This window comes from Hemiscyllium ocellatum, chromosome 22 (assembly GCF_020745735.1).
Source record: "Hemiscyllium ocellatum isolate sHemOce1 chromosome 22, sHemOce1.pat.X.cur, whole genome shotgun sequence".
Lineage (NCBI taxonomy): Eukaryota > Metazoa > Chordata > Chondrichthyes > Orectolobiformes > Hemiscylliidae > Hemiscyllium > Hemiscyllium ocellatum.
This window is the reverse complement of record NC_083422.1, coordinates 33,840,428-33,866,683: the sequence shown is the minus strand read 5'-3', so window position 1 is coordinate 33,866,683 and position 26,256 is coordinate 33,840,428.

Genomic DNA, 26,256 nt, shown 5'->3' with positions numbered 1-26,256 from the left:
AGCTAGTTTTTATAAAGAATACAAAATCTCTCTTTTCTGCCACTGAACATCTCCAAGTAAAGACTTCACCTTGCAGTGCCTAAACGTTTCTATCAGAGTTTTTGAATCAGTGGCCGCTATGGGCATAGGTAAATGTAGTATTTGTGATATCCCCTTGAAAAGTATGTATACTTTAAAAAATTTTGCAGATAAAATGATTGTTTTTATCACTCTTCCAACTCCTGCATTTTTGGGTTCCAGTTAATGTGAGAGATTACTTCAATTTTATTTTGTCCCCACAGATGTAAAGGTAGTGGCTTCATTGTGCATCTGTAAAGAGTTTTTTTTTCGCAACTACGGAATGACATGTCTGAAGATATTCTGATTTTCCCACTGTCCTATTTTGAAGGAGAACTTACTCAACAACGAACTAACTAGTTGATAAGTAAATCCATAACAATTCTATAATTTCACCTCCTGAAAGGAATTACACCTTGACTATATAAAAGGCCACTTTGCAAAAGTGATAAGCATTGGGGGCTGGTGACTGGCCTGTAAATTTGGTTGAACTATGCAAGGCACTAACACTTAGTCATCCCAACTCAGTCTTCTAAGGACTACATGTGATTCCAATGGGGACAGTTTAATTTGTTATTGTTCACAAGAGACATTCAACAGAGGTTTTTGAATGGAAAGTAGGCACTTCATTGATTTGGAGCAAGGAATTATTCTACCAGAATAATCCATGTTTAATGAACATCCAGGACAGGTCCAGTGTATATTGTACATCCCTGATTACCCCTGTGAACGTGGTGACCAACCTTTGTGAACCATTGCAGTCTGTGTGTTGAAGATACGCATATAGTACTGTCAAATAAGGTGTTGTTCCAACAACAATAAAGACGTGGTGATATATTTCCAAGTCAGGACTAGTGTTAGGGACACTATGACTGTGATGCAAGAGCCCTTTACTTGTACTTGACATGTATCGGTCCAAATCTGAAAATTATCTAGGTCTTGTTGATTCTGGATATGGACAGTGTAAAATTACCAGCAAAGATTCTCACATCTGACCTTATGTTGGTGAAGCAGCGGACGAAGGCTGTGCCTAGGAACTGTTATACCAACACTGCTGAGGAACAAGTCTGGGTGATATCCTAGGACTGTGATAATTGGCCATCAACTAACTATAAACTATTTTCTTTTGAGTTGATTGAGGAGTAACAAGAAGATGGATTGGAGTAACAAGAAGATGGATTCGGAGTAACAAGAAGATGGATTACTGGGCTAATGGTAGGCTACTTGGTAGTGTGGATGAGCAGAGGGATCTTGGTGTCCATGTACACAGATCTCTGAAAGTTGCCACCCAGGTAAATAGTGCTGTGAGGAAGGCATATGGTGTACTGGGCTTTATTGGTAGAGGAATTGAGTTCCGGAGTCCTGAGGTCATGTTGCAGTTGTATAAGACTCTGGTGCGGCCTCATCTGGAGTATTGTGTGCAGTTTTGGTCGCCATACTATAGGAAGGATGTGGAGGCATTGGAACGAGTGCAGAGGAGGTTTACCAGGATGTTGCCTGGAATGGTAGGAAAATCTTATGAGGAAAGGCTGAGGCACTTGGGGCTGTTCTCATTGGAGAAGAGAAGGTTTAGGGGAGATTTGATAGAGGTGTATAAGATGATTAGGGGTTTAGATAGGGTCGACACTGAGAACCTTTTACCGCTAATGGAGTCAGGTGTTACTAGGGGACACAGCTTTAAATTAAGGGGTGGTAGGTATAGGACAGATGTTAGGGGTAGATTCTTTACACAGCGGGTTGTGAGTTCATGGAATGCCCTGCCAGTAGCAGTGGTGAACTCTCCTTCTTTATGGTCATTTAAGCGGGCATTGGATAGGCATTTGGAAGTTATTGGGCTAGTGTAGGTTAGGTAGGATTCGGTCGGCGCAACATCGAGGGCCGAAGGGCCTGTACTGCGCTGTATCTTTCTATGTTCTATGTTCTATTCCTGCCAATGGATAATCTTATGCCTGATTCTCATTTATCAATTTTACTAGGGCAGCTTAATACTGTATTCCACCAATAGCTGCTTTGATGTGGAGGAATCACTCTCATCTGTCAGCTCTTCATATTTGGCCCAAGGTTTGTAACTGACTAATCCTGGCAGAACCCAAACTAAGAATCAGCAGTTTTTGGTGAACAAATGCCATGTGATAACAATGTCTCCAATAATTTTCATTTTATTCATAGTTTATGAACTGAAGAGGCAGTAACTGGTTGAATGTATATCAGCTTCTTTTCTACTGACTCTCTTGGACAACAGAATTTAGAGGGGCTAGCATTGGGATTATTTAATTTAATTAATGTAGTCCATCTTATTTAATTTTAATTTCACAGCAGAATAAGAAAGAAAGAAACATGATCCTTGCTGAAATCATTGCATTAAACTTAAGTACTATAAAAGGAAAAGCATTGCTCAATTTTGTGTTATTATGGTGGTCAAAAAATGTTATTGAGAGTCAACCTAGAAGTAAATGTTTTGCATAGAACTTTGCTAATGTCGTACTGCAAATGCAAATTATAAACTGTGGGCAGCTCACCTTATATTTCATGTCATGGATACAAAGTTTCATGATCATATTTGAAAGAACTTGCATTAACGTCACATCCTACACAATCTCAGATTGACCAAACTTATTTCACAGTCAATGAGTCATTCTTGTACTTCAGTATACAGGTAAATGTTGTTATAATGTACGGAAAAGTGCTATCATTTGCTCAATTCTGAAGGGTAGAGCACAAAGGGAAGTACTGTATGAGGTTTCTCAAGTCTGCATGCTGGGAACACTGCTCTATCTAAATTATAAAAATTTTCTTAGTCATCCTGTTCAGAGATGTTATGACGTACCTCGAGAGTAAGCTCTGATTTGAAACTATATCTACCTGACTCAGATGTAGGGCCACTACCATTGTGCTAGATAAATCTCTCGGTTTAATTTAAAACAATTACTTGAATTTAGAAACTTAATGCAGTGTAATTAAATTTGAAGATTGCAAAACATAAGTACATAAGGCATATATAGTACTTTAACGTAATGAAAGACACGTCAAAGTATGACACCAAGCTATGTAAGGAAAGTATTAAGCCAACAGTTTAACTGATTAACAGTTTAGGTAAAGAGGTAGAGATTTAGAACTGACTTAAAGGAGGAAAGTGAGATGGAGACAATTTATGCAACGAGTTTCAAAACTCAGGAATTTAGGTAACTGAAGGCCAATCCATCAATAATAACTAATTATGACAAACAAGAACCTCAGAAATTGAAGAATGATTTGGTTAAATATGTATTTGTTTAGGGAGTACATGGTGTAATTTATTGCATGTTGAGAGGAATATTGGAGACAAATCCACTGCCATCAGTGAAGTTGAAATAGCCAAGGATAAAGTTGCAAGAGCCAGGGTACTTTATACAAAATCAAACAGATGTAAGTCAGAACATCGTAAAGGTCAGAAGAGGGGATATTCACATGATTTGGGCAATATGCAGGACTGTTTGCAACTCAGATACTGAAGCAGTTCATGCTCAAATGCAGCAAGACCTGGACCAAGCCTGGGCTGAAAAGTAGCAAGTAACATTCACTCCACACAAGTGGCAGGTATTGAACATCTCCAGTATGAAACAATCTAACCATTGTCCCTTGATATTCACTGGCAATACCTTTGCTAAGTTTCCCTGTATTGATATTCTGGGGGGTTAATATTGACCAGAAACTGAACTGGATTAGCCATATGTATAGAGTTTTTGCAAGACAGGATCAGAGACTAGCAATACTGCATGATTGACTCATTTCCTAGATCCTCAAAGCTTGTCTGCTATCTACGAAGCACAAGGCAGAAGTATGATGGAATGCTCTCCACTTGCCCGGATGATTTCAGCTCCATCAACACTCAAAGTTTGACACCATCCAGGACAAAAATGCTTGCTTGATTGATACTACATTGACAAACATCCATACCATCAACACTCAGCAGCAGCAATATGTGCCATCTACAAGATGCACTGCAGAAATTCACCAAGCTCCTTAGACAGCACCTTCAAATTCTACAATCGCTTCCTTCTAGAAGGACAAGAGCAGCAGAGTGCGAGTTCCCTCCAAGTCAGTCACCATGTTGACTTTGAAATATATCGCTGTTTTTCACTTGCTGGGTCAAAGTCCTGGAATTAGCTCCCTAATGGCTTTGTGGGCATATCTACAGTGTGTGGAGTGCAGTGGTATAAGAAGATATCTCCCCACCATCTTTTTGAGAGCAACTAACAGTGCGCAATAAATGCTGACCCAGCCACAAGTGAATTAACAAAAAGTGATAAATATTTTCACCTGAAAGTTTGACTTCTCTTCCTGATAGAACCATAATCATTTGTTTACATTTAACATTTTTAGGCAATCGTTAAAGCTAGTGGAATGTTGAACAGCCTGTAATTCCTGATGAAAGGCTTTTGCCAAAAACGTCAATTTCGCTGCTCCTTGGACGCTGCCTGAACTGCTGTGCTCTTCCAGCATCACTAATCCAGAGGCTGTAATTACGCCTGTTGTATCAGTGCTACCTCTCCAAAGGAGCAATTTACCTAATGACATTCTTTGATATTCATCCTATACCCCAATCCATTCATTATTCTGTGCGTAGCGGTGACATTTTTAAAGATAATTTAAATGAAGATCAATAACTAAAGAAAATAAAAATGAAAAAGAATAATGAAAGAGTATATTGGTGAAGAGGAATAAACAGTTAAACAAAGTTGATTTCTTTTTAATGATTTTTTAAAAAATTACGTGTATGCAATATTAAGACAATCTGAAAAAAAATCAGATGTGACCATCTGCAGTCATCATTATTCATCACGTTGTTGGTGTCAGCAGACATATTGTTCCAGATAATAACTCAGTTTCCCCTGAAATTCCTCAACTGAACCTATTTTAATGCATTCTTGAGAAGTCTCTGGCTGTGTGGTAACCATGTTACCATTGCTTCGTTGCTCTGCTGTGCTCTCCACAATCTTTCTATGAATGGGAATCACTTTTCACTATTAACTCTGTTGGGCACATGATTTTGAATACCTCTATCAAGCCTCCCCTCAATGTTTTCCAAGGAAAACTGTGTCAACTTTTTCAATCTATCGATGTAACTGAAGTTTCTCAACCCTGGACCATTTTGGTGAATTGTTTTTGCATTCAATGCTTTCAAACTTTTCCGTAAGAGTTGCCCAGAGTAGTCGCATTATTCCAGTTGAGGCTGAACCATCGTTGTATACAAATTTAACATTATCTTCTTGCTCTTGTAAAGCCCAGAATTCCGTATGCTTCATTAACCACTCTGTCAACCTGTACTACTATCTCCAATGACTCATGCAAATAAATAAAGTCCCTCTGCTTCTCTACCTACTTTAGAATTGTGCTGTATCTTGTATATTGTATCTCTGCAATCTTCGTACTAAAATTAATCCCTTCATCCTTCACTGCAGAAAAGTCTACTGCTACCAGTCTGTTCATTCCATTGACCTGGTACTGCTCTCTAGAAGTTCTATTATCCTTACTGTTTCTATGCTACCAAGCTACAAATAATTCACACATCTTGAAATTGTGCATTGTAAACTTGGCAGCATGTTGGCTCAGTAGTCAGCACTGCTGCTTTACAGTGCTAGGGAGCTGGGTGTAGAGTTCACACATTCTCCTGGCTATGTGCTGTTGGCACATGTTCCTCGTGTCTGTGAGGGTTTTTTCGGGTGCTCCAGATTCCTTTCACAGTTCAAACATGTGCAGGCTTATGTGGTTTAGTCTTTGGAAACGCAGCGTTACAGGGATAGGGGGGGATTGGTTTGGGTGGATACTTTTTGGAGGGTCAGTGTGGACTTGATGAGCCAAATGGCTCTGTTTCCACACTAGGGATTCTATGAAACCATGCGCCATTAAAATAATGAGAAGAACAAATCCCAACACCAAACCTTGGTAAATTCCATTATGAACCTTCCTCTAGTCTGAAAAAGACCTGTTAACTGCTACTTTGTTTCCTGTCAGTAACTTAATTTTGTATCCATCTCACTACAATCCCTTTTATTGCCCAAGTTATATGTTGCATCAACAGCATGACTGTCATCAACCCTTGCCATTATCTCATCAAAAACTCCAGCAAAATTATCTAAACACAATTTGCCATTAAAAAACCTATTCTGGGCATTTCTTCAATTAACTCAATTACAGAACAACCTCGATTATCCAAACGAGACGGGCATGGAGTATTTTGTTCGGATAACTGATTGGATTAACAATCCGATCGTAAACAAAGGAAGCATTTACGGGACCTTGAGATCTTGTTTGGATAATCTGAATTTGGATAATTGATGTTCGGATGACCAAGTTTGTTCTGTAATCGCATTACGTTAGCAGAACCTAAGCCAGTGAGGGCCACAATCAAAACAGTTGTTGTATGCCTCACAGCTGGGATGTCGTATATATGCGGCATGCTCATGGTATTGTTACCAAATCATAGTATGTGATGGTATGAAAGTCTCAGTCTCCATATTATTGGATCCAGTTACAGCATGACACGCTGAGGGAGGTGTGCTGCAATTTGTAATCACATTACTCAGTGTTAGAACAGGCATAGGAGTGCCAGAAGATGAATCTCTGCTGAAGATAAATAACTCATTACTGCATCCATAGTAGATTGTGATGACAGATCAGATGTCAGAGTGCAGTTTTCTGGTGTTAGGATGCTGGACCCTGTTGCCCAAGTTTATAATATGATCTGGACAAGGTCCACTAGCTTTTATTTTTGATGTATATGAAATATGAGATTCAAGAAACTTTAGGGAATAAAGCCACAAGAATCCATGGCTTTGAACTGACAATAAATGTCACTGTACAATGCTAGAAGAATAACACAATCTACAACGTATGTGCAACTTATATTCTAACACTCAGAATTAAGATGTGGTTCAGGGATGAGACACTGTCATTGACCACCCCATGGTGGACATCCAATAGCAAATGCAGTGAAGAGAGATGGATAATCATGGCTTTCTCAGCAACTCCCCCAAGACATCATTGATATAGTGGGTCATCAAGTCTTATTCAATTTCCCAATGGATGGCATTCTTCACTTCTGCTTATGTGATCTTGAAACTCCCCCCGTATCAACAACTGCTTCCATTCTGGTCAATCATCCTCTTTTCCTCAGCATATATTTCTCTAGACTTTGAAAGTTGCATTCCAACACTCACTGATATAACTCCAGCTACTCACTGATAGTTAATTAGTCCTGGTCTTTGTTTTTTTTCCCTACTCTTGCTCAGTTACATCAATCAAATTTTGCTTGTGAGCTTTTCAAACTCCACTTGTTCACTTAATACTTTGTGACCTTCTTCTGAGATCCACCTTCCCCCCCCGCCCCCCCAACCCCCATCCCCACCAATAGCTTCCCACAACATTGAACCAGTGATCGTCTCACTTTTGCAGCTCCCCATGTCTTAGATTCCGACATTTTGTCACCTGCTAATTCCTAGAGTTGTATACAGCCAACTAACAGCTGCCTTCACAGTTTTACAGCTGACTGCAATGTCTCCATCATAAAGTCTCCCATAATCACTGTCTTTACCAATTGCTTCAACAGTTGAACTTCTCCAACGAGCATCCCTCCTACTCTTTCCAAATTGTCCTGAGTGACCCTCTCCTATTGCTGGCATAATTGAAGGTTATTGACATTTTGAAACTGTTGGAACGGAGTGTACCTTAAAGAGTTCACTCACAGAATGTTGGAAATAGATTTCATCACATCTGGTCAGACTCCAGCTAGAGCACTGATGAATAAGACAGAAATCAAAGTGCTAGAGGCACTACAGAGATTAATTTCCTGTATAAAAGAATGGAGAAACTTGAGCTTTTCGCCAGGAAAAGAATTGTTTTAAGTTTTGCTTTACAAGGACATAAAGTCATTGAACTCATGGAATATAATCTGGAATTAAAATAAATTATAATAAAAGGAAAAGCCAAACAGGTTGAAACTGATAAAGGTGCAGTTAAGAATGAGCTTAGAAAATTCTTCCTGCAAAATTTGATCAACACTTGCAGTTTACTTCAAGACAAGAACAGTGATAGTGAAAAATCTGTAATAATGTAAATAGCATAATTTGCTGCACTATTGGAAATATGAGGTATTTTTAAACGGAATTAAGTAACTTCATTTTCTGTATTTATCTTGTGAAAAGTGCATCTTGAAAGTTATAAGGAGTGAGCAAGCTGTGAGTTTAGATCAGGCAGTTTAAATGAAGAAAAATATTAGCACAGACTTGAGTCAAAACATTTTGTTGTGTTGTAGTGTTCTATGACCAAAACAATCAAATTCAAATTCTGAATGAATGATAATGTTTTTCTCCTTGGAATTGTGACTGAGTTGAAGAACACTTTAATTCATTGTATATTGCTGATTAGTATGCTTTTTGAGTTAATGCTGAGAATAAATTAATACATCTAGAAAATAAGTCGAATGTATATAGAGAAGTGTTCAGTTAGAGAATTCTTTGAGATGAAGAGGCAATATTAGTTTAATTTTCATGAATGAAAGACCGCCTCTTAGATGTTATAGACCAGAAACATTATCATTGATATGAGAGTTTTATAACTCATTCTAATCAACAGTTTAATGTGATTTCACAACTGGTTACAGGTAACACATACAGTCATTTGAAGCATTTTAATTTTGAGATTCAATGTCATTCCCATATTCATTAATATTATTCTTCCAGGTTGAGCTAAATTAATGAGAAATTAGACTTGACAGTTTTCCTGGAATATTAAATTAATCCTTGCCTTAATAAAGACGTATGTTGGTGTCCTGCATATGGTGATGCTTCTGACAGAGTGATAATTGCCCTAAAAAGACACTATTGACAACAATGCCAATAGACGTTTACAAATCATGAGGGGCATGGATAGGATAAATGGACAAAGTCTTTTCCCTGGGATTCGGGGAGTCCAGAACTAGAGGGCATAGGTTTAGAGTGAGAGGAGAAAGATATAAAAAAGAGCTTAGGTGCAACTTTTTCACACAGAGGGTGGTACATGTATGGAATGAACTGCCAGAGGAAGTGGTGGAGGCTGGTACAATTGCAACATTTAAGAGGTATTTGGACGGGTTTATGAATAGGAAGGGTTTGAAGGGATATAGTCCAGGTGCTAGCAGGTGGGACTAGATTCGTTTGGGATATCTGGTCGGCATGGACAGATTGGACGGAAGGGTCTGTTTCCATGCTATACATCTCTATGACTGTAAAAACCTTTAAAAAGTTCATTTTTTGTACAGAACTCTGTTGACTAAATGCTAAACATAGGCAACAATAACCTTTTTTTTTGCTGCATACCCCTGTTGAACTAAACAAATTAGATATTATAATGCCTTGTTGTGGTGAAGTGATCCAGTGCTGATTTCAATCATCAGTTTGTTGCTTTTTGGAAACCATCTTATCTAGTCTGACAAAGAGTAAAGAAGATCCTACTGACAAAATGACCTCAGTTTGATTATGCCTTGATTTTAAATAAACACCCATTCTTGGACATGGACTGCTGTCTCGCTATCTCTGGAAATCCAGCTTCAAAAAGCTGAGCAAAGAGGTATTTGGTAGTACATGTTGCCATTCTTAAGAATATCAATATTATCTCAATGTTAGAAATTTATTGTATATATTTTTTTAGAGTCAGGCTATAACAATATGGTAATGTAAAAAAAAAATTCCAAATCAACATAAGGAACATTAGTTACTATACTGATCTCAAATCACTCAAATTTCTATCCTTTACAAGTTAAAAATAATAAAAGTTCAGCATCCATCACTGCAAAAGCCAGTTTTCATGTTTAGGAACCCATAGAATCTGTTTAAATTGTATATAAGCAATCAATTTACAGTCAAATTTCGCTGATTGTAGCTTTACAATGTGAAGTGGAGCACTCTGAAAATAGACCTCAATCTCAAAGTTGAAAGTTTATATTAGCATGACACTGGTCCATTAATGGAGACAATGGAGAAGAGCTATTAGATGAGGATGGTACAGTTTACTGTCAAAACTCTAGTGAAGTTGAAGAAAATAAACACAACTTGGTTAGTTACACCAAATGTTATTTTTGTCTTTTGTGAGGGATGATTTGGTGTTGTGGGAAAAGCAAAAACCTTGTGGTTGACATTAAAGCAGGGTTGTATATTCAGGATTCAGTCAAGGACCTTGCAAAGGAATTGGAGTTCAGAGTGATGAGGGTGCTTCTCAGTAAGGAAGGTTGAGTCAACTGTGATAATTTGAGCAGTGCTATTGGATTTAAAGATGAGAAAAAAGAGCAAGGCAACCACCTACAATATTAGCTAGAATTGGAACAAGCGAGAAAACTATGGTAGTTGAGATGTCAGTGGAGATAAAGGCAAGACTTTAAGTGGTAGGTGTCATGAACAAAATGGTCTTGGGGAGGATGAGGGAAGATGTGGACAAAACTGAAGAGAGATGGAGGTTGAGGACTATACTAAAATTCAATGATTGTTAAATTTGGTACAGAAAGAGAAAGGGAGAAATAACAGAGGCACCGGAATGAATAATTTTTATCATATGGAAAGGAAATGCACGAGCTCCTTCACCAGCTAAAAATGGAGACAGCAAGAGAAAAATATGTTGGAAAAGAAAAAGAGTCAGTGGTTATCTTTGCCCTTCATCAGGAGAAATGTGAAGTCCAGTAGAACTTGATATGATGCAGCCAGATTTAGCAGTAGATGGTTAATCCAGTTGTGTACCATGTACAATTGAGGTACCATGTCCATGATCTTGGGGATTGAAATGGTGTCTTTAGTAAACTGTGCCCAGTATCAGAACGGCTGCCCTTTTCTCTTACTCCTGGGAGGTCAATTTTCTTACCCGACTATGTCTTCAATAACATTTATTTATCAACTAACATTGCTAAAACAGATTATGTCATGATTATCACATTTCTGTTTGTGAAGGTTCGCTATGTACAAATTGGCTTCCTTGTCTTATTCAATACGACAGTGACTTCTCTTCAGAAGATACTTAATTAGTTATAAAATTCTTTGGTACAATATGTGAAGTGCTTTATAAATGCAAGTTTGTTTGTTCTTTCTGTGTACTGAGGCCTAATGGCATTAATAAATAAATTCATTCTGCTCATATATATTTTCTGTTAGCAATTTTTGAGAAGATGTTTAGCTCATGTTGATGATACGTATATAAGTTAGTTCACTGAGCTTGAAGGTTTGTTTTCAGATGTTTTGTCACCATTCTAGGTCACATCAACAATGAGAGTCTCTGCTGGTATGCCCCACCTCTCTGTTTATAGGTCTTGGTTTCTTAATGTGGTTGATGTCATTTCTGGTTCTTGTTTTTTCAAGGGATGGTAGATAGGGTCTAAATCGATGTGTTTATTGATGAAGTTCTGATTAGAATGCCATACGTCTAAGAATTCTCATGCATGTCTTTGTTTCACCTGTCCTAGTGTCCTTTGTCTTTATGTATAGAAACTAGTGATAATGTGTCGTGTCTTTTGGTAGCCAGTTGGTGTTCGTGTATCCTGGTGGCAAATTTCCTGCTGGTTTGTCTGATGTAGTGTTTCCTACAGTTCTTGCATGGTATCTTGTAAATGACATTAGTTTTGCTGGTGGTATCCAATGGATCCTTGGTTCATTGGTCACTGTATAAGTGCGTCAGTAGGTTTGTGGGGCAATTAGGATAACAGAGACTCTCACTGATGATGTTACCTAGTGTTGTGACGAAATGTCTGAAAACCAACCTTCAAGCTCAGCGAGTTAACGTACATATGTATTTTCTGTGAATTAAGAGATCTCCTAGAAGATAGACTGCCATTACACTGGAGTAAAGTTAAATCCTGATATTAAATTTACACCCAATTTCTTTGAATTGATATGAATCAAACTATTTTAATGCTAACATGCAAATGCAGGCTACAAGTCAGTTTACACATGCCCCCTCCCCAGGCCCACCATTGATAAAGAAAAGTGATTGTATGATAGGAACAGAATGCTAACTATTTTCTGCATCATGAGCTGGATGTTAAACAAACTGACACCACAGTACTTACCTAAAATAATATTATTTGTGATACACGTTCTTTTTAAATTGATCTAATAAAATATGCTTTTATATATTGGCTTTTACATCTTTACCAAAGCTCCTCAAAATGATACAATATGTGGTCATTTATTGAAGGAAAACCCAGGAAGATGGGAAGACTGTCTTTCTCTTTTTCAATGGGATCTTTTACATCTATCAAAGTTCATTTTCTTATTAAATATACATTCACAGGTTGTGTTACTAAGCTTTGGTAGGACTTGAAACGATGATTTTCTCCTTCAGAGGTGAGAGTCTTATTCCTGATTCAAAACTGATATACAAGTAGAAAGAGCTATAGCCATAGCTTTGTCCTTTGTCCCCCATCATCTTTAGCTAATTTCAGGATTCAGCATTTTTTATGCATTTGAACTGAAAAGTTGTAGACAAAGCTAGTTGTAGAGAATACACAAATTCTTTACACAATCTATACTGTCTGTATAATGTAAGAAGAATGCTGCTACGTTGTTATCAAAATTGGAATGTAAAGTTTTGCTTGACAAATGTTTTAATCATTTTTCCTCTCTCATATGAGAATATTGTTATGTGTAGACAGCTACTACTTCACAGATTTCTTTTTGCCTGGGTATTTAACGGTGAAGGCAAAACTGATCCTACTTGCAGCAAATGTTCACATAAACCCATTTCTCATCAGAAGCTATTCAATAGTGATCAGAAGTTTTACTGAAACCTTCGCTCAATATCTCACCAATAGGAAAACTCTATATCGAACTATAGTCATCCTGCTGCCGCCCTGTGATGAAAGTTATGAATATAGTATCCTTCTAACAACATTATTGTATTTGATGCATCATGATATTTGATGAATTGGATGATCCCTGCATGTAATGTTGCATTTGATGCCCAAGAATCTTTTTGGTGCATTTACACATAAACAAAGCAATGTTAATTTGTTGCCCCAAGGTCTATCATTTCACACCAATTTTTTCTCCTGTCTGTATCTTCATTTTTTATTGCATCTCCGTGTAGCTTCAATGATAAATGAGGTGTAAGACAACATGTCAACACTGCTATGATTCACCAAATATTTTTCCTGCAATCCCAAATATGCCATCAGGGATTGGTATTTGCTGAAGAGAGGTACTTTCATATGGAAAGGAAGGAAACAGAGTGTATTTCTCTTTGAGCCACTCTGTGTTTGGCTTTTGGAGAATACTATTGTCCCATTTAAAATAATTTTTAAAATGTAAGAAAATGTTATACATATATACATAAATTAATACATTCAAAGTTAAAATTGATTTAATCTATATTATACCCAAAAGTTGAGCACTGCTTTGATCATCCTTAAAATGTGAAACTTTTGAGGACTGCTCATTATCACTTATTTTACCAAACCAGTTGTCTAGTCATACTGTCTGAAGGTGGATAATCTGAGTACATTTCTTTTGAACCCTTCATTTGAAGTGTATTGTATTTGCCCTTTTGACCAGAACTCCTGATAAAAATCAAACAGACAATTGTGAAATGGCCAGAATATCGGAAATGATGCTGGAAGTGGGTCAGCCTGACAATTATCTGCTGAAGGAGTTAATTTATTTGTGGTCAGACATGGGATGCTTTGTTCATGCCAAGTCACCATGTGCAGTATAGGAAGGCTAATCCCAAAGACTGTTTTATTTATTTTAATGGGAGGGGATATCATTTTACTTGGTATCATTATGAAATCCCATAATAGGCTGGGCACAGCCTGTGATTTTGTCAGAATGAAAAGCCTTTGTACATTGTTTCAGAATAAAATTGCATTGAGTTAAAATAGAGCAGTAACTGCAGTCTATACAGAAGTTTGCGAAGGTATTTGCTTGACTGAATAATATTACAAAACTCATGCAACTTATTTGTGAATATGCCACTATTGGAAAATTCCCCTTTCTATGTGGACCCATATTTTTGTTCTTTGCAATGTAAATTTTGTTCAATGCAATGTAAAATCCGTACTCACCATATAGGATATAAGTTCTAGGGCCCACTACCTTATTTTTGCATCAGGTGGAAAAGTGATCTCTGTTCTCACACTGGTCTCTTTACGTTATATGCAATTTCTTGCTTCCAGCAGTGAAAATACCCTTCTCAGCAGGTCGGAGCTTATTAGACACTGCAGAGGAAGGCTGCTATTTTTCTGGTCTGATTTTTATATTCACTGATAACTAGGAAAATTGATAGATTTTGGGGAAGACCAAAAATACCAGTGTTCAGTGTCAACTGGCTCTATTCAGATGATTCTTATATTGGCCAGAACACTGATTATCAGTTGTCCTTTACCGGTGGATCCTGTACCTAATTACATATGTACTTAACATGGCACAAGTGGAGACTTTGTAAATTTTTCAGTGCACTCATGTGGCAAACCTAATTCTAAATACCTGATGATCTAATGATTGAAGAATTCACTGAACTGGCTACCACATCCAGGGGCTTCAATGTGAGTGAACTGCTGTCATTCCTGATATGTATGGGAAAGCACATCAGAAAACACTGGGGAGAGATACAGATGTTCAAAGAAGCCCACAGTGAATCAGGAATATAGCTTCCTTCCTCTGCAGTGTCAGGGGAACACACTCTCTGCCTAGATTGGGTGAAAGGAAGATTCCTGCATTGATGCCTGAGCCCATAACGATGCTGGAGCGGCTTCAGTTATTTTCCTGGACATTGCCGTTAAAACTCCTCCATGTTCCACTCCTAACAAGGTTTCTGAGAACAGCAGTAGCCTGTTACAGGTATAGCAGGGTTTTTATTTGTACAAGCAGATGGAAGAAAGGACTGGTCTTTATATTTCTAGAGCTGGTGAAGTTGTTCATTGTCACCATCTTCCTGATCCCTTCAAAGTGACCAAGGAAGCTGGCTGAACAATTCTCTCGCTGAAGTGGTGAGGAATGGGGATAGCCAAATGAAGTTGAGGAAGCTAAATTGAGACAAACCTCAAACGTACTTCTTTGAAGAACGGGATCACATCATCCAGAGATTGTGGGGCAAGTCAGACTCCCAAGAAGAAAAAAAGAGGCTACCATTGGTGATGTGACTATCAAGTGCAGATCGGGATGCTGACCTCAGTTGAAGAGGCAGACAGAGCAGATTACTCCAAACAAGGATAGATCAAGTACTCGCTCTCCCATTCTAATGCTTAAAGGCAATCTCAACCAAGGGATTCTCCAAAGAGATGTTGGAATTGTGAGAGGGTTGAATCACAGCCATTGGTGCCATTAAGTATAGAGACCCCATCCATTATCACGGCCTCCAGTCCCACCAGACATTAAACTAATTGGGCCTCTCGCTGAAGGCCAGCCAGGGGAGCATGATTCCTTCAGGGCTGATTCAAGAGCGACAGGGACTTGTCCTACAAGGAAAATGAAATCTGGCAAAGTGGAAGCATCATGCCCAAGTGATAAAGGAGTGAAGACATCAACCATTAGTCAGCAGCTATTTCAAGGGAAGTGGGATGTGAACTGAGGGGTATGAGCTGAATGAGATCTCTTATCTGGATCTCAGTTTTGCAGACGTCAGATACCTGTTTTCACAGCTAATTCACATTCTCTCCATCTGTCTTCCATCAGATCTGACATAGCCTGGGGTTTCTGGTAAATCATTATGCAATTGATACACCTGTGTAAGTTAGGAGGTTGAGAATGTCTGTAGTGTTGGGGTCAACCATATTATGTGATATCTTGGCATTCTTGGAAAGCATGTGCAGTGAGTGCTCTGTGTAGCACTTTACGCAATTGGCAGAAATGACTCCTGTCTCTGACTTTACTCAACGCATTCAAGGCATGTCACTTTGTACAGGAGTTTAGAACTCTTCAAATAGCAGGCCAACTGTCTCCAAACTGTTGACATCAGGCCTTGCTAGAGCGTCACATGACACATGGAGCCGAACTCTGACTTGGTGTAACTCTGAGAGCCGCCTTCATCACTGTGAGAGAAAGGCAAGAGTACCTATGCAGGTGATCAGTTTCAGTGACAAAGTCACCTCTAATGATGAATGCCCATAGGTATCCTCAATAGGGGTGGCATGGTGGCTCAGTAGTTAGCACTGCTGTTTCACGGCACCGGGTACCTGGGTTCAATTCCATCCTTAGAGTTGGCACATTCTGCCTTTGTCTGCATGGGTTTTCTCTGGATGTCTGGTTTCCTCCCACAATCCAAAGATGTGCAGGTAATATAGATCGGCCATGCTAAATTGCCCATATATCCAGAGATGTGCAGGCTAAGTGGATTAGCCATGGAAAATGCAAGGTTACAAGGATAAGGTAGGGGCCTGGGTTTGGGGGGATGCTCTTCAGAGGGTCGGTGTGGACTAGATGGGCCAAATGGCCTGCTTCCACTTTGTAGGGATTCTATGAACCTATATAAAACTGCCAGTGATGTGGACAGTAGATCAACTGAAGGAGACATCTCAGACTTCATTTTAAAGACAGACATTGCTGTGTTGGAAGAGATCCAGATAAGGTAGATTATTTCTACACTCACCAAATGCAGGATACTGAATCACACTCCACTACTGGGAGGAAGTATGGGTCTGTGTGCTGAAGTCTTTGGAATGAAGTATCATCCAAGTTTCTATGCCTGCCCCACAGTCTTCATGAGAAAAAAGGATGGAAAATTGAGGATCTGTCCAGATTACCTGGCACCCAAGGCAAATAACCATAAAGATGGTTTCCCTCTACCTAGGATTGGAGAACCATTATGTTCTGAATTGTGCAAAGCATTTCTGCAATCTATATTTTGTTACCTATTGTTGAACAAATCATTGAAAAGGTGCTTTCTGAATGGGCACCAAATGGACTTGACAAATATCAAACAACGCCGGTTGTAGATTTGCTCGCTGAGTTGGAAGATTCATTTCCAGACGTTTCATCACCCTGCTAGGTTACATCTTCAGTGGGCTTCTAGGCGAAGCACTGTTGATAATTCCTGCTTTCTATTTATATGATTTTTTTGGAGTTGGTGATGTCATTTTCTGTGGTGACATCATTTCCTCTGACGATGTCATTTCCTGTTCTTTTTCTCAGGGGGTGGTAGATGGGGACCCACTCAATGTGTTTATTAATAGAGTTCCAGTTGGAATGCCATGTTTCTAGGAATTCTCTTGCATGTCTCTGTTTGGCTTGTCCTAGAGTGGACATGTTGTCCCAGTGGGACCTTCAAATCTACATCCATAACCTCAACCTGAGCTACAAATCTTCGCAAAACTTGCTCAAAGAATGCTTTGGAATACCTCTGCTAACTTTATGCATGTGATGTATACAGATGTCGACAACATTAATTCCCACTTTGTGTACCTGGATAATGCACTCATTCTTTGCTTGACATTCAAGGAGATCTTTGAAAGACGAGATATTGTTTTAGCTCACTTGTTGTTGTTCAACATAAAAGTCAAGCCAGAGCAGTGCCAGTCTTTCCAGATAAAAGTAAAACCTCCGACACTTCATTATAAAGGGAAGCATTAATACTGACAATGAAAGTGGCCTCAGCCTAAGACAGAGAAGGAACTACATTGGATCATTGCTTATTTCTGGTTGGACATTTGTGAAAAGTTATACATAGTTGGCTACTCCACTCCATGACTTGCTGAAGTATTCCGACAATGCTGAAGGAGCCAATGGAGAAAGGATGTACAGGAGAGATACTTCACAGAACATCATAAGGAGTTGGCCCCAGTGCCTGAAGACTCCTGTTTTACCCTCTAGCAGAAGCTTGTCTCATCACCTGTCCTTGGTTGCCTTTCCATTTCCTTTTCATACTGGAAACAAACGTCAGTTCTTGGCCAAGGAGTTGTATTACCTCAGGTTCATGGACAGGAAAGAGTGATTAGTGCTTATGCTAGTTGGACTCTCAAACCAAATGAGAGAAATGTGCAGAGTTTTTCCAATATGAAACTTGAACTATGAGCTTTGAGGTGGTCAACTTCATGGAAGTTTGGAAACATTCAGATTGGTGCAGTTTCAAATATTTACAGACAACATCTTACTCGACTAATTTCAAACTTCTGCCGAGTTGGCAGCAACAGGGACCAAACAATTTCTGTTTGATTCCAGGTCTGGCACAGGTCAAGTTAAAAGAATGCAAACGCTAATGCTGTTAATTAGAAGACTGATGATGGTGGGAACCCTGCCCACTCACTAACAGATTTGATTGATGCCATGTCCATGCATCAAGTCAAAGGCAGAATTTTAACCATGTTTTTCAAAGACATTCAGACTTCAGGAAGGGTAAGAGAGGTAGGCAGCTAGTGCAGGAGTCTTTTGTGGATATACCCATTTCAAACAGGTATGCTGTTTTGGAAAATGCAGGGGGTGATAGATTCTCAGAGCAACGTAGCACGAACAGCCAAGTTTCTGGTATTGAGACTGGCTCTAATGCAACGAGGGGGACGTTGGCTTCCAAGAGATCAATTGTGTTAGGGATTCTGTAGTCCCAGGTACAGACAGACGTTTCTGTGGCCAGTAGAGAAAAAGTAGAATGGTGTGTTGTTTCCCTGGTGCCAGGATCAAGGATGTTCTCACGGGGGAGAGGGGCCAGCATGAGGTCATTGTCCACATTGGAACCAAGGACATGGGAAGGGAAAAGGTTAAGATTCTGAAGGGAGATTAGAGAGAGTTAGGCAGAAATTTAAAAAGGAGGTCCTCAAGGGTAATAATATCTGGATCACTCCCAGTGCTACAAGCTAGTGAGGGAAGAATAGGAGGATAGAGCAGCTGAATGCATGGCTGAGGAGCTGGTGTATGGGAGAAGGATTCACATTTTTGGATCATTGGAATCTCTTTTGGGGTAGAAGTGACCTGTACAAGAAGGACGGATTGCACCTAAATAATAATATACTGACAGGGAAATTTGCTAGAACTGCTTGGGAGGATTTAAACTAGTAAGGTGGGGAGGCGGGAGAGACCCAGGGAGATAGTGAGGAAAGAGATCGATCTGAGATGGGTACAGCTGAGAACAGAAGTGAGTCAACTGGTCAGGGCAGGCAGGGACAAGGTAGGACTAATAAATTAAACTGCATTTATTTCAATGCAAGGGGTCTAACAGGGAAGGCAGATGAACTCAGGGCATGGTCAGGAACATGGGACTGGGATATCGTAGCAATTACAGAAACATTGCTCAGAGATAGGCAGGACTGGCAGCTTAATGTTCCAGGATACAAATGCTACAGGAAGGATAGAAAGGGAGGCAAGAGAGGAGGGGGAGTAGCATTTTTGATAAGGGATAGCATTACAGCTGTGCTGAGGGAGGATATTCTTGGAAATATATCCAGGCAAGTTATTTGGGTGGAACTGAGAAATAAGAAAGGGATAATCACCTTATTGGGATTGTATTATAATATATATTTGGCCCCTCTCCCCCGTGAGAACATCCTTGATCCTGGCACCAGGGAAACAACACACCATTCTATATACCAATAGTCAGAGGGAAATTGAGAAACAAACTTGTAAGGAGATCTGAGCTATCTGTAAGAACAATAGGGTAGTTATGGTAGGGAATTTTAACTTTCCAAACATCGACTGGGACTGCCATGGTGTTAAAGGTTTAGATGGAGAGGAATTTCTTAAATGTGTACAAGACAATTTTCTGATTCAGTATGTGGATGTACCTACTAGAGAAGATGCAAAACCGGACCTACACTTGGGAAATAAGGCAGGGCAGGTGACTGAGGTGTCAGTGGGGAGCACTTTGGGGCCAGTGACCATAATTCTATTCGTTTTAAAATATTGATGGAAAAGGATAAACCAGATCTAAAAGTTGAAGTTCTAAATTGGAGAAAGGCCAATTTTGACAGTATTAGGCAAAAACTTTCGAAAGCTGATTGGAGGCAGATGTTCGCAGGTAAAGGGACGGCTGGAAAATGGAAAACCTGCAGAAATGAGATAACAAGAATCCAGCAAAAGTATATTCCTGTCAGGGTGAAAGGGAAGGCTGGTAGATATAGGGAATGCTGGATAACTAAAGAAATTGAGGGTTTGGTTAAGAAAAAGAAGGAAGTATATGTCAGGTACAGACAGGATAGATCAAATGAATCTTTAGAAGAGTATAAAGGAAGTAGGAGTATACTTAAGAGGGAATTCAGGAGGGCAAAACGGGGACATGGGATCACTTTGGCAAATAGAATTAAGGAGAATCCAAAGGGTTTTTACAAACATATTAAGGACAAAAGAGTAACTATGGAGAGAATAGGGCCCCTCAAAGATCAGAGGAGAAAGTGAGGACTGCAGATGCTGGAGATCAGAGCTGAAAATGTGTTGCTGGAAAAGCGCAGCAGGTCAGGCAGCATCCAAGGAGCAGGAGAATCGACATTTCGGGCATGAGCCCTTCTTCACTTTCCTCATTCCTGACCTGCTACGCTTTTCCACCAACATATTTTCAGCCCCTCAAAGACCAGCAAGGTGGCCTTGGTGTGGAGCCACAGAAAATAGGGGAGATACTAAATGAATATTTTGCATCAGTATTTGCTGTGGAAAAGGATATGGAAGATATAGACTGTATGGAAAATTATGGTGACATCTTACAAAATGTCCAGATTATAGAGGAGGAAGTGCTGGATGTTTTGAAACAGTTAAAGGCGGATAGATCCCCAGGACCTGATCAGGTGTACCCGAGAACTCTGTGGGAAGCTAGAGAAGTGATTGCTGGGCCTCATGCTGAGATATTTGTATCATCGATAGTCACAGGTGAGGTGCCAGAAGACTGAGGTTGGCAAACGTGGTGCCACTGTTTAAGAAGGGCGGTAAAAACAAGTCAGGGAACTATAGACCGGTGGGCCTGACCTCGGTGGTGGGCAAGTTGTTGGAGGGAATCCTGAGGGACAGGATGTACATGTATTTGGCAAGGCAAAGACTGATTATAGGCCAATTAGCTTAACCTCGGTTGTTGGTAAAATTCTAGAATCCATCATTAAGGATGAGGTTTCTAAATTCTTGGAAGAGCAGAGTCTGATTAGAAAAAGTCAACATGGATTTAGTAAGGGGAGGTCATGCCTGACAAACCTGTTGGAATTCTTTGAAGAGGTGACAAGTAGGTTAGACCAGGGAAACCCAGTGGATGTGGTCTATCTAGACTTTCAAAAGGCCTTTGATAAGGTGCCACACGGGAGGCTGCTGAGCAAGGTGAGGGCCCGTGGTGTTCGAGGTGCGCTGCTGGGATGGATTGAGGATTGGCTGTCTAACAGAAGGCAGAGAGTTGGGATAAAAGGTTCTTTTTCAGAATGGCAGCCGGTGACGAGTGGTGTCCCACAGGGTTCAGTGTTGGGGCCACAGCTATTCGCATTATATATTAATGATTTGGATGAGGGGACTGGGGGCATTCTAGCGAAGTTTGCAGATGATACGAAGTTAGGTGGACAGGCAGGTAGTACTGAGGAAGTGGGGAGGCTACAGAAGGATCTAGACAGTTTGGGAGAGTGGTCCAGGAAATGGCTGATGGAATTTAACATGAGCAAGTGCGAGGTCTTACACTTTGGCAAAAAGAATAAAAGCATAGACTACTTTCTAAATGGTGAGAAAATTAGTAAAGCCAAAGTATAAAGGGATCTGGGAGTGCTAGTTGAGGATTCTCTAAAGGTAAACATGCAGGTTGAGTCCGTGATTAAGAAAGTGAATACAATGTTGTCTCTTATCTCAAGAGGGTTGGAATATAAAAGCAGAGATGTGCTACTGAGACTTTATAAAGCTCTGGTTAGGCCCCATTTAGAGTACTGTGTCCAGTTTTGGTCCCCACACCTCAGGAAGGACATACTGACACTGGAACGTGTCCAGCGGAGATTCACACGGATGATCCCTGGAATGGTAGGTCTAACATATGAGGAACGGCTGAGGATCCTGGGATTGTATTCATTGGAGTTTAGAAGATTAAGGGGAGACTTAATAGAGACGTACAAGACAATACATGGCTTGAAAAGGGTGGACGCTAGGAGATCGTTTCCATTAGGCGAGGAGACTAGGACCCGTGGACACAGCCTTAGAATTAGAGGGGGTCAAGTCAGAACAGAAATGCGGAGACATTTCTTCAGCCAGAGGGTGGTGGGCCTGTGGAATTCATTGCCACGGAGTGCAGTGGAGGCCGGGACGCTAAATGTCTTCAAGGCAGAGATTGATAAATTCTTGATGTCACGAGGAATTAAGGGCTACGGGGAGAACGCTGGTAAGTGGAGTTGAAATGCCCATCAGCCATGATTGAATGGCGGAGTGGACTCAATGGGCCGAATGGCCTTACTTCCACTCCTATGTCTTATGGTCTTATGGTCTTATGATGAGGGATAGTCAACAAGGCTTTGCGCGTGGGAAATCATGTCTCACAAACTTGATTGAGTTTTTTAAATAGGCTTTTCTTTTCCTTTCTTTTCTTTTTTCTTTTTACCCACCTCTTGTCCTGAGCAGTGGCTAGAAACCCCAATGCATATTTGACTGGGCCCAGTGCAGACCTCATGGTGGCAAGTGAGCCCCTACTTACTTTTCTGGGGTTAGCACGGGACCTGTCATTGGAATTGGCCACTGCTCATCAGCAGAGGTGATACTGGTGAGGTAGGCTCAGTGGTGAGAGATGGCACCTGAGGGTTGGCGACTTTGTCGTTGATTGTTTCCAGCACTAGGGGCGACAAAGCAGTGGCATAAGGGCATCACAGCAAGATCGACATGGTGGGCCCAGCACAGGTGGCAGCGAGGCAGTGGTGGAGGAGAATCAGCCCAGCAGTGAAAGATGGTGCTTGAAGAGTGGCAGCTTTAATGTAGATTGGGTTCAGTGTAGACAGTGGCGAGGTGGTGAAGGAGGGATGGCAGCAGAGACATCATTAATGATGAGCTGGCTCAGGACTGTGGGTGGCACAGTGGTTAGCACTGCTGCCTCACAATGCCAGAGACCTGGGTTCATTTCCCACCTCAGGCAACTGTCTGTGTGGAGTTTGCACATTCTCCCCGTGTCTGCGTGCAGGTTTAGGTAAATAAACTAATCTATAACTTCTATCTTTCTGTTGTTTTCTTACTCTTAAAACTAATCAAAACAGTGCCAGATAATGGCAACAAAGGAAAAGCTTTTTACCATATTTTACTGTTTTTCTCACTGTAAAATACATATGGCCAATAAAATAAAATCATTCAAAATAAAATCATTTATTAGCTGGTTCATAGGCAATGGGAGAAAAGTGAAGCAATCCATCCTTCCCAACAGCATCTTGTGATAAATGTTGGTTGCAGTTCATGATCAAGCAGGGCATCAAACATGGAAAGGGCCACTGTCCTGACTAAAGAGTCCGGGATGGCTGCTGATATCTCCAAATTGTGAGAGGTGTCACTTGGTCAAAACTGGAAAGTGACATCACCCCATTTTTGGATCCCTGATTATCAAGAGATTTCTTGAGATCTTTGCAATACATTTTCCAGTCCTTGACCCTAGTAATAATGGAACTGATGTCATTTATGTATATCTTCAACTGATTAATTCATTCCCACCTTTGACTGTAACCAGATTGCAAACATGGGATTAACTTGTCAGTTCTTGCATTGCATGTCAGCCTAATTGTGATCAGGACACAACTTTGAGAAGAAGATTCTACAAGAGCTTTACAAGGTCTTGGCATTGCTTGGAGCTGACCATCTGTGCACCTTGCCTCCTGGGAATAAGTAAAAGTGGCCTGATTACCTTTGGGAGCTGATTTATGCTTACAGTAGTGTCTCACAGGTTATTCTGCATACTATGTCCTCTTTGAATGAGACCCAGTCTTTCCCATCTGCCTGGGCTCACCACATCTTCTCTGGAAGAAAGGGTATCTTTATCAAGAAGAGGCCTCGTAGAGAGAGGGAGAGACAGACTAAGGATTTTCTCAACCAAATGTGAACACCAGGCTTAATTCCATGGAAGTACTGCTTTTTTCCTCACTTTAATTTTCATGCTTGTAAAGATCAGATCCCAGTGAAATAAAGATTCCCTACTTCATAACCTTTGGGCTGTCTGTGTGCTTAAATCTCGCGTTACAACTTTGAAACTATATAATTAATAATGCAATTCCTGGTATTCAGCTATAGAATATTACTTAATTATCCTGTGCTAATGACTTTGGAGTCATTTTTCTTCAAGTCTGAACATCATCCTGGATATAGGCTTACTGAAAGTTAGCATACAAACATAAAACCATTATCAGCACAAAACCGATGCCATATAAAGAATATATGCTGTACCCACTACCAAGAACAGTGTGACTTCAAAACTAAAACCAGATTTCACATCCTGATCATTATAAAAAAACTGGTTGAGCTTTTATTTAATTGTTTATGATGTAATCCAAGCTCGTTGATTAAATTACTCCATTACTTTTGAATTTGTGGCAACCAGTAATTTTAGTTAAAATGATTTATTCACTTAATAGACATGCCTGTTGTAAAATATATTTTCCATGCTGAGGGAGGAATGTTGACTCTGATATGAATATTGAAATTATTACACCTACTTCAGCAAAGAGATGGGGAGTTGGCTTAATATCTCATCCAAATCTAGCATTTCTGACATTGTAAAACTAACTTAGTAGTGAACTAAAATATCCAACTCAGTTATGTTCTCGGGTTTGTAGTGTGGTTTGAATCCTTGGTCTTATGAGTCAGAGAAAAGAGTGTTATCAGATGAACCAAGGTCACATTTAAGTATTAAAACATGAGGGACATCCATCATCTGATTTCCCAATGTGTGTCCATCTGACCAGCCCATCTGTATCATTCTGCAGTCTGATGCTTTCCTCCTCACTAGTTACCTCACCCCATTCTTGTGTCATCTGTGATCTTAGTTATCATACCTATTAGATTTGTGTCTAGATCATTATTACTTGTATATGAAAGGACCCAACACTGAAACCTGTGGTTCACCACTGGATACAGGCTTCAATCACAAAATCAGCCTTCGACCCTCTGCTTCCTGCCACTGAGTCAATTTTGGATCCAATTTGTGAAATTGGATCTCATGGGTTCTTATCTTCTTAACCAGTTTCCCCATGCGTGACCTTGTCAAAAGCCTTGATGAATTCCATGTAGATTATATCAACTACTCTACCCTCATCTACATTCCTAGTCACCTCCTCAAAGGAGTCTCTCAAATGTTTTAGATATGTTTTCCCTTGACAAAGCCATGCTGAATATTCTTGATTAATCCTTACCTCTCCAAGTGGAGTTTAATTCTGTCCCTTAGATATTTTTCAAATGGATTCCCTATTGTTAGACACACTGGACTGTACATTCCTGTTTTATTCCAACCACTCTTCTTGAATAATGATACCACATTAGCTCTCCTTGAGTTATCTGGCACCTTTTCTGCAGTCTGAGAAGATTTGAAAAGATAATATTAAAATCCCTGCAATCTCCTCTATTGCCTCCTGCAACAGTCCCAAGTGCATCTCACCTGGGCCGAGGGATTTAAGCATTTTTAAGCCCCCAAAAACCATTAATACCCCCCCCCTCTCAATGCTAATTTGCTCAAGTACATTACAGAGGCCTACATGAATTCTATACCTACTTCAAGTTTCTTTATTGTGAATACAGATACAAAGTGCCCATTTAAAACCTAACCTATAAATCCTTCAGCTCCAGCTACAAATTTTCACTTTTGCCCCTAGTGAACCTTACTCGTTTCCTGATCATTGTCTTGCCCCTAATTTACTTATAAAACACCTTTGCATTTTTCTTTATTGTACCTACCAGTGACTTTTTTGTCTATTCTTCACTTTCTTAATCTCATTTTAGGCAACTCCTTGCATTTTCTACGCTTTCTTGATATCAAGGGGTCTCTGTACTTACTGATCACACAACTCACCTTTACAGGAACATGTTGGCCTTGAATTCTCACAGTTGTCTTTTTTTAATGATTCCACTGCTCTGTTGTAGATTTTCCTCCAAGTAGCTGCTTCAACAAAGAGAACAAAGAACAGTACATCACAGGAGCTGGGCCTTCGACACATTAAGTCTGTGCCGACACATGATGCCTTTCTAAACTAAAAAACTTTTGCCTTTATGCGGTCCATATCCCTCTATGCTCTGCCTATTCATATATCTGTCATGATTCCTCTTAAACATTGCAATTGTATTGCGGTCCACCACCACCTCTGGCAGTGCATTCCAATCA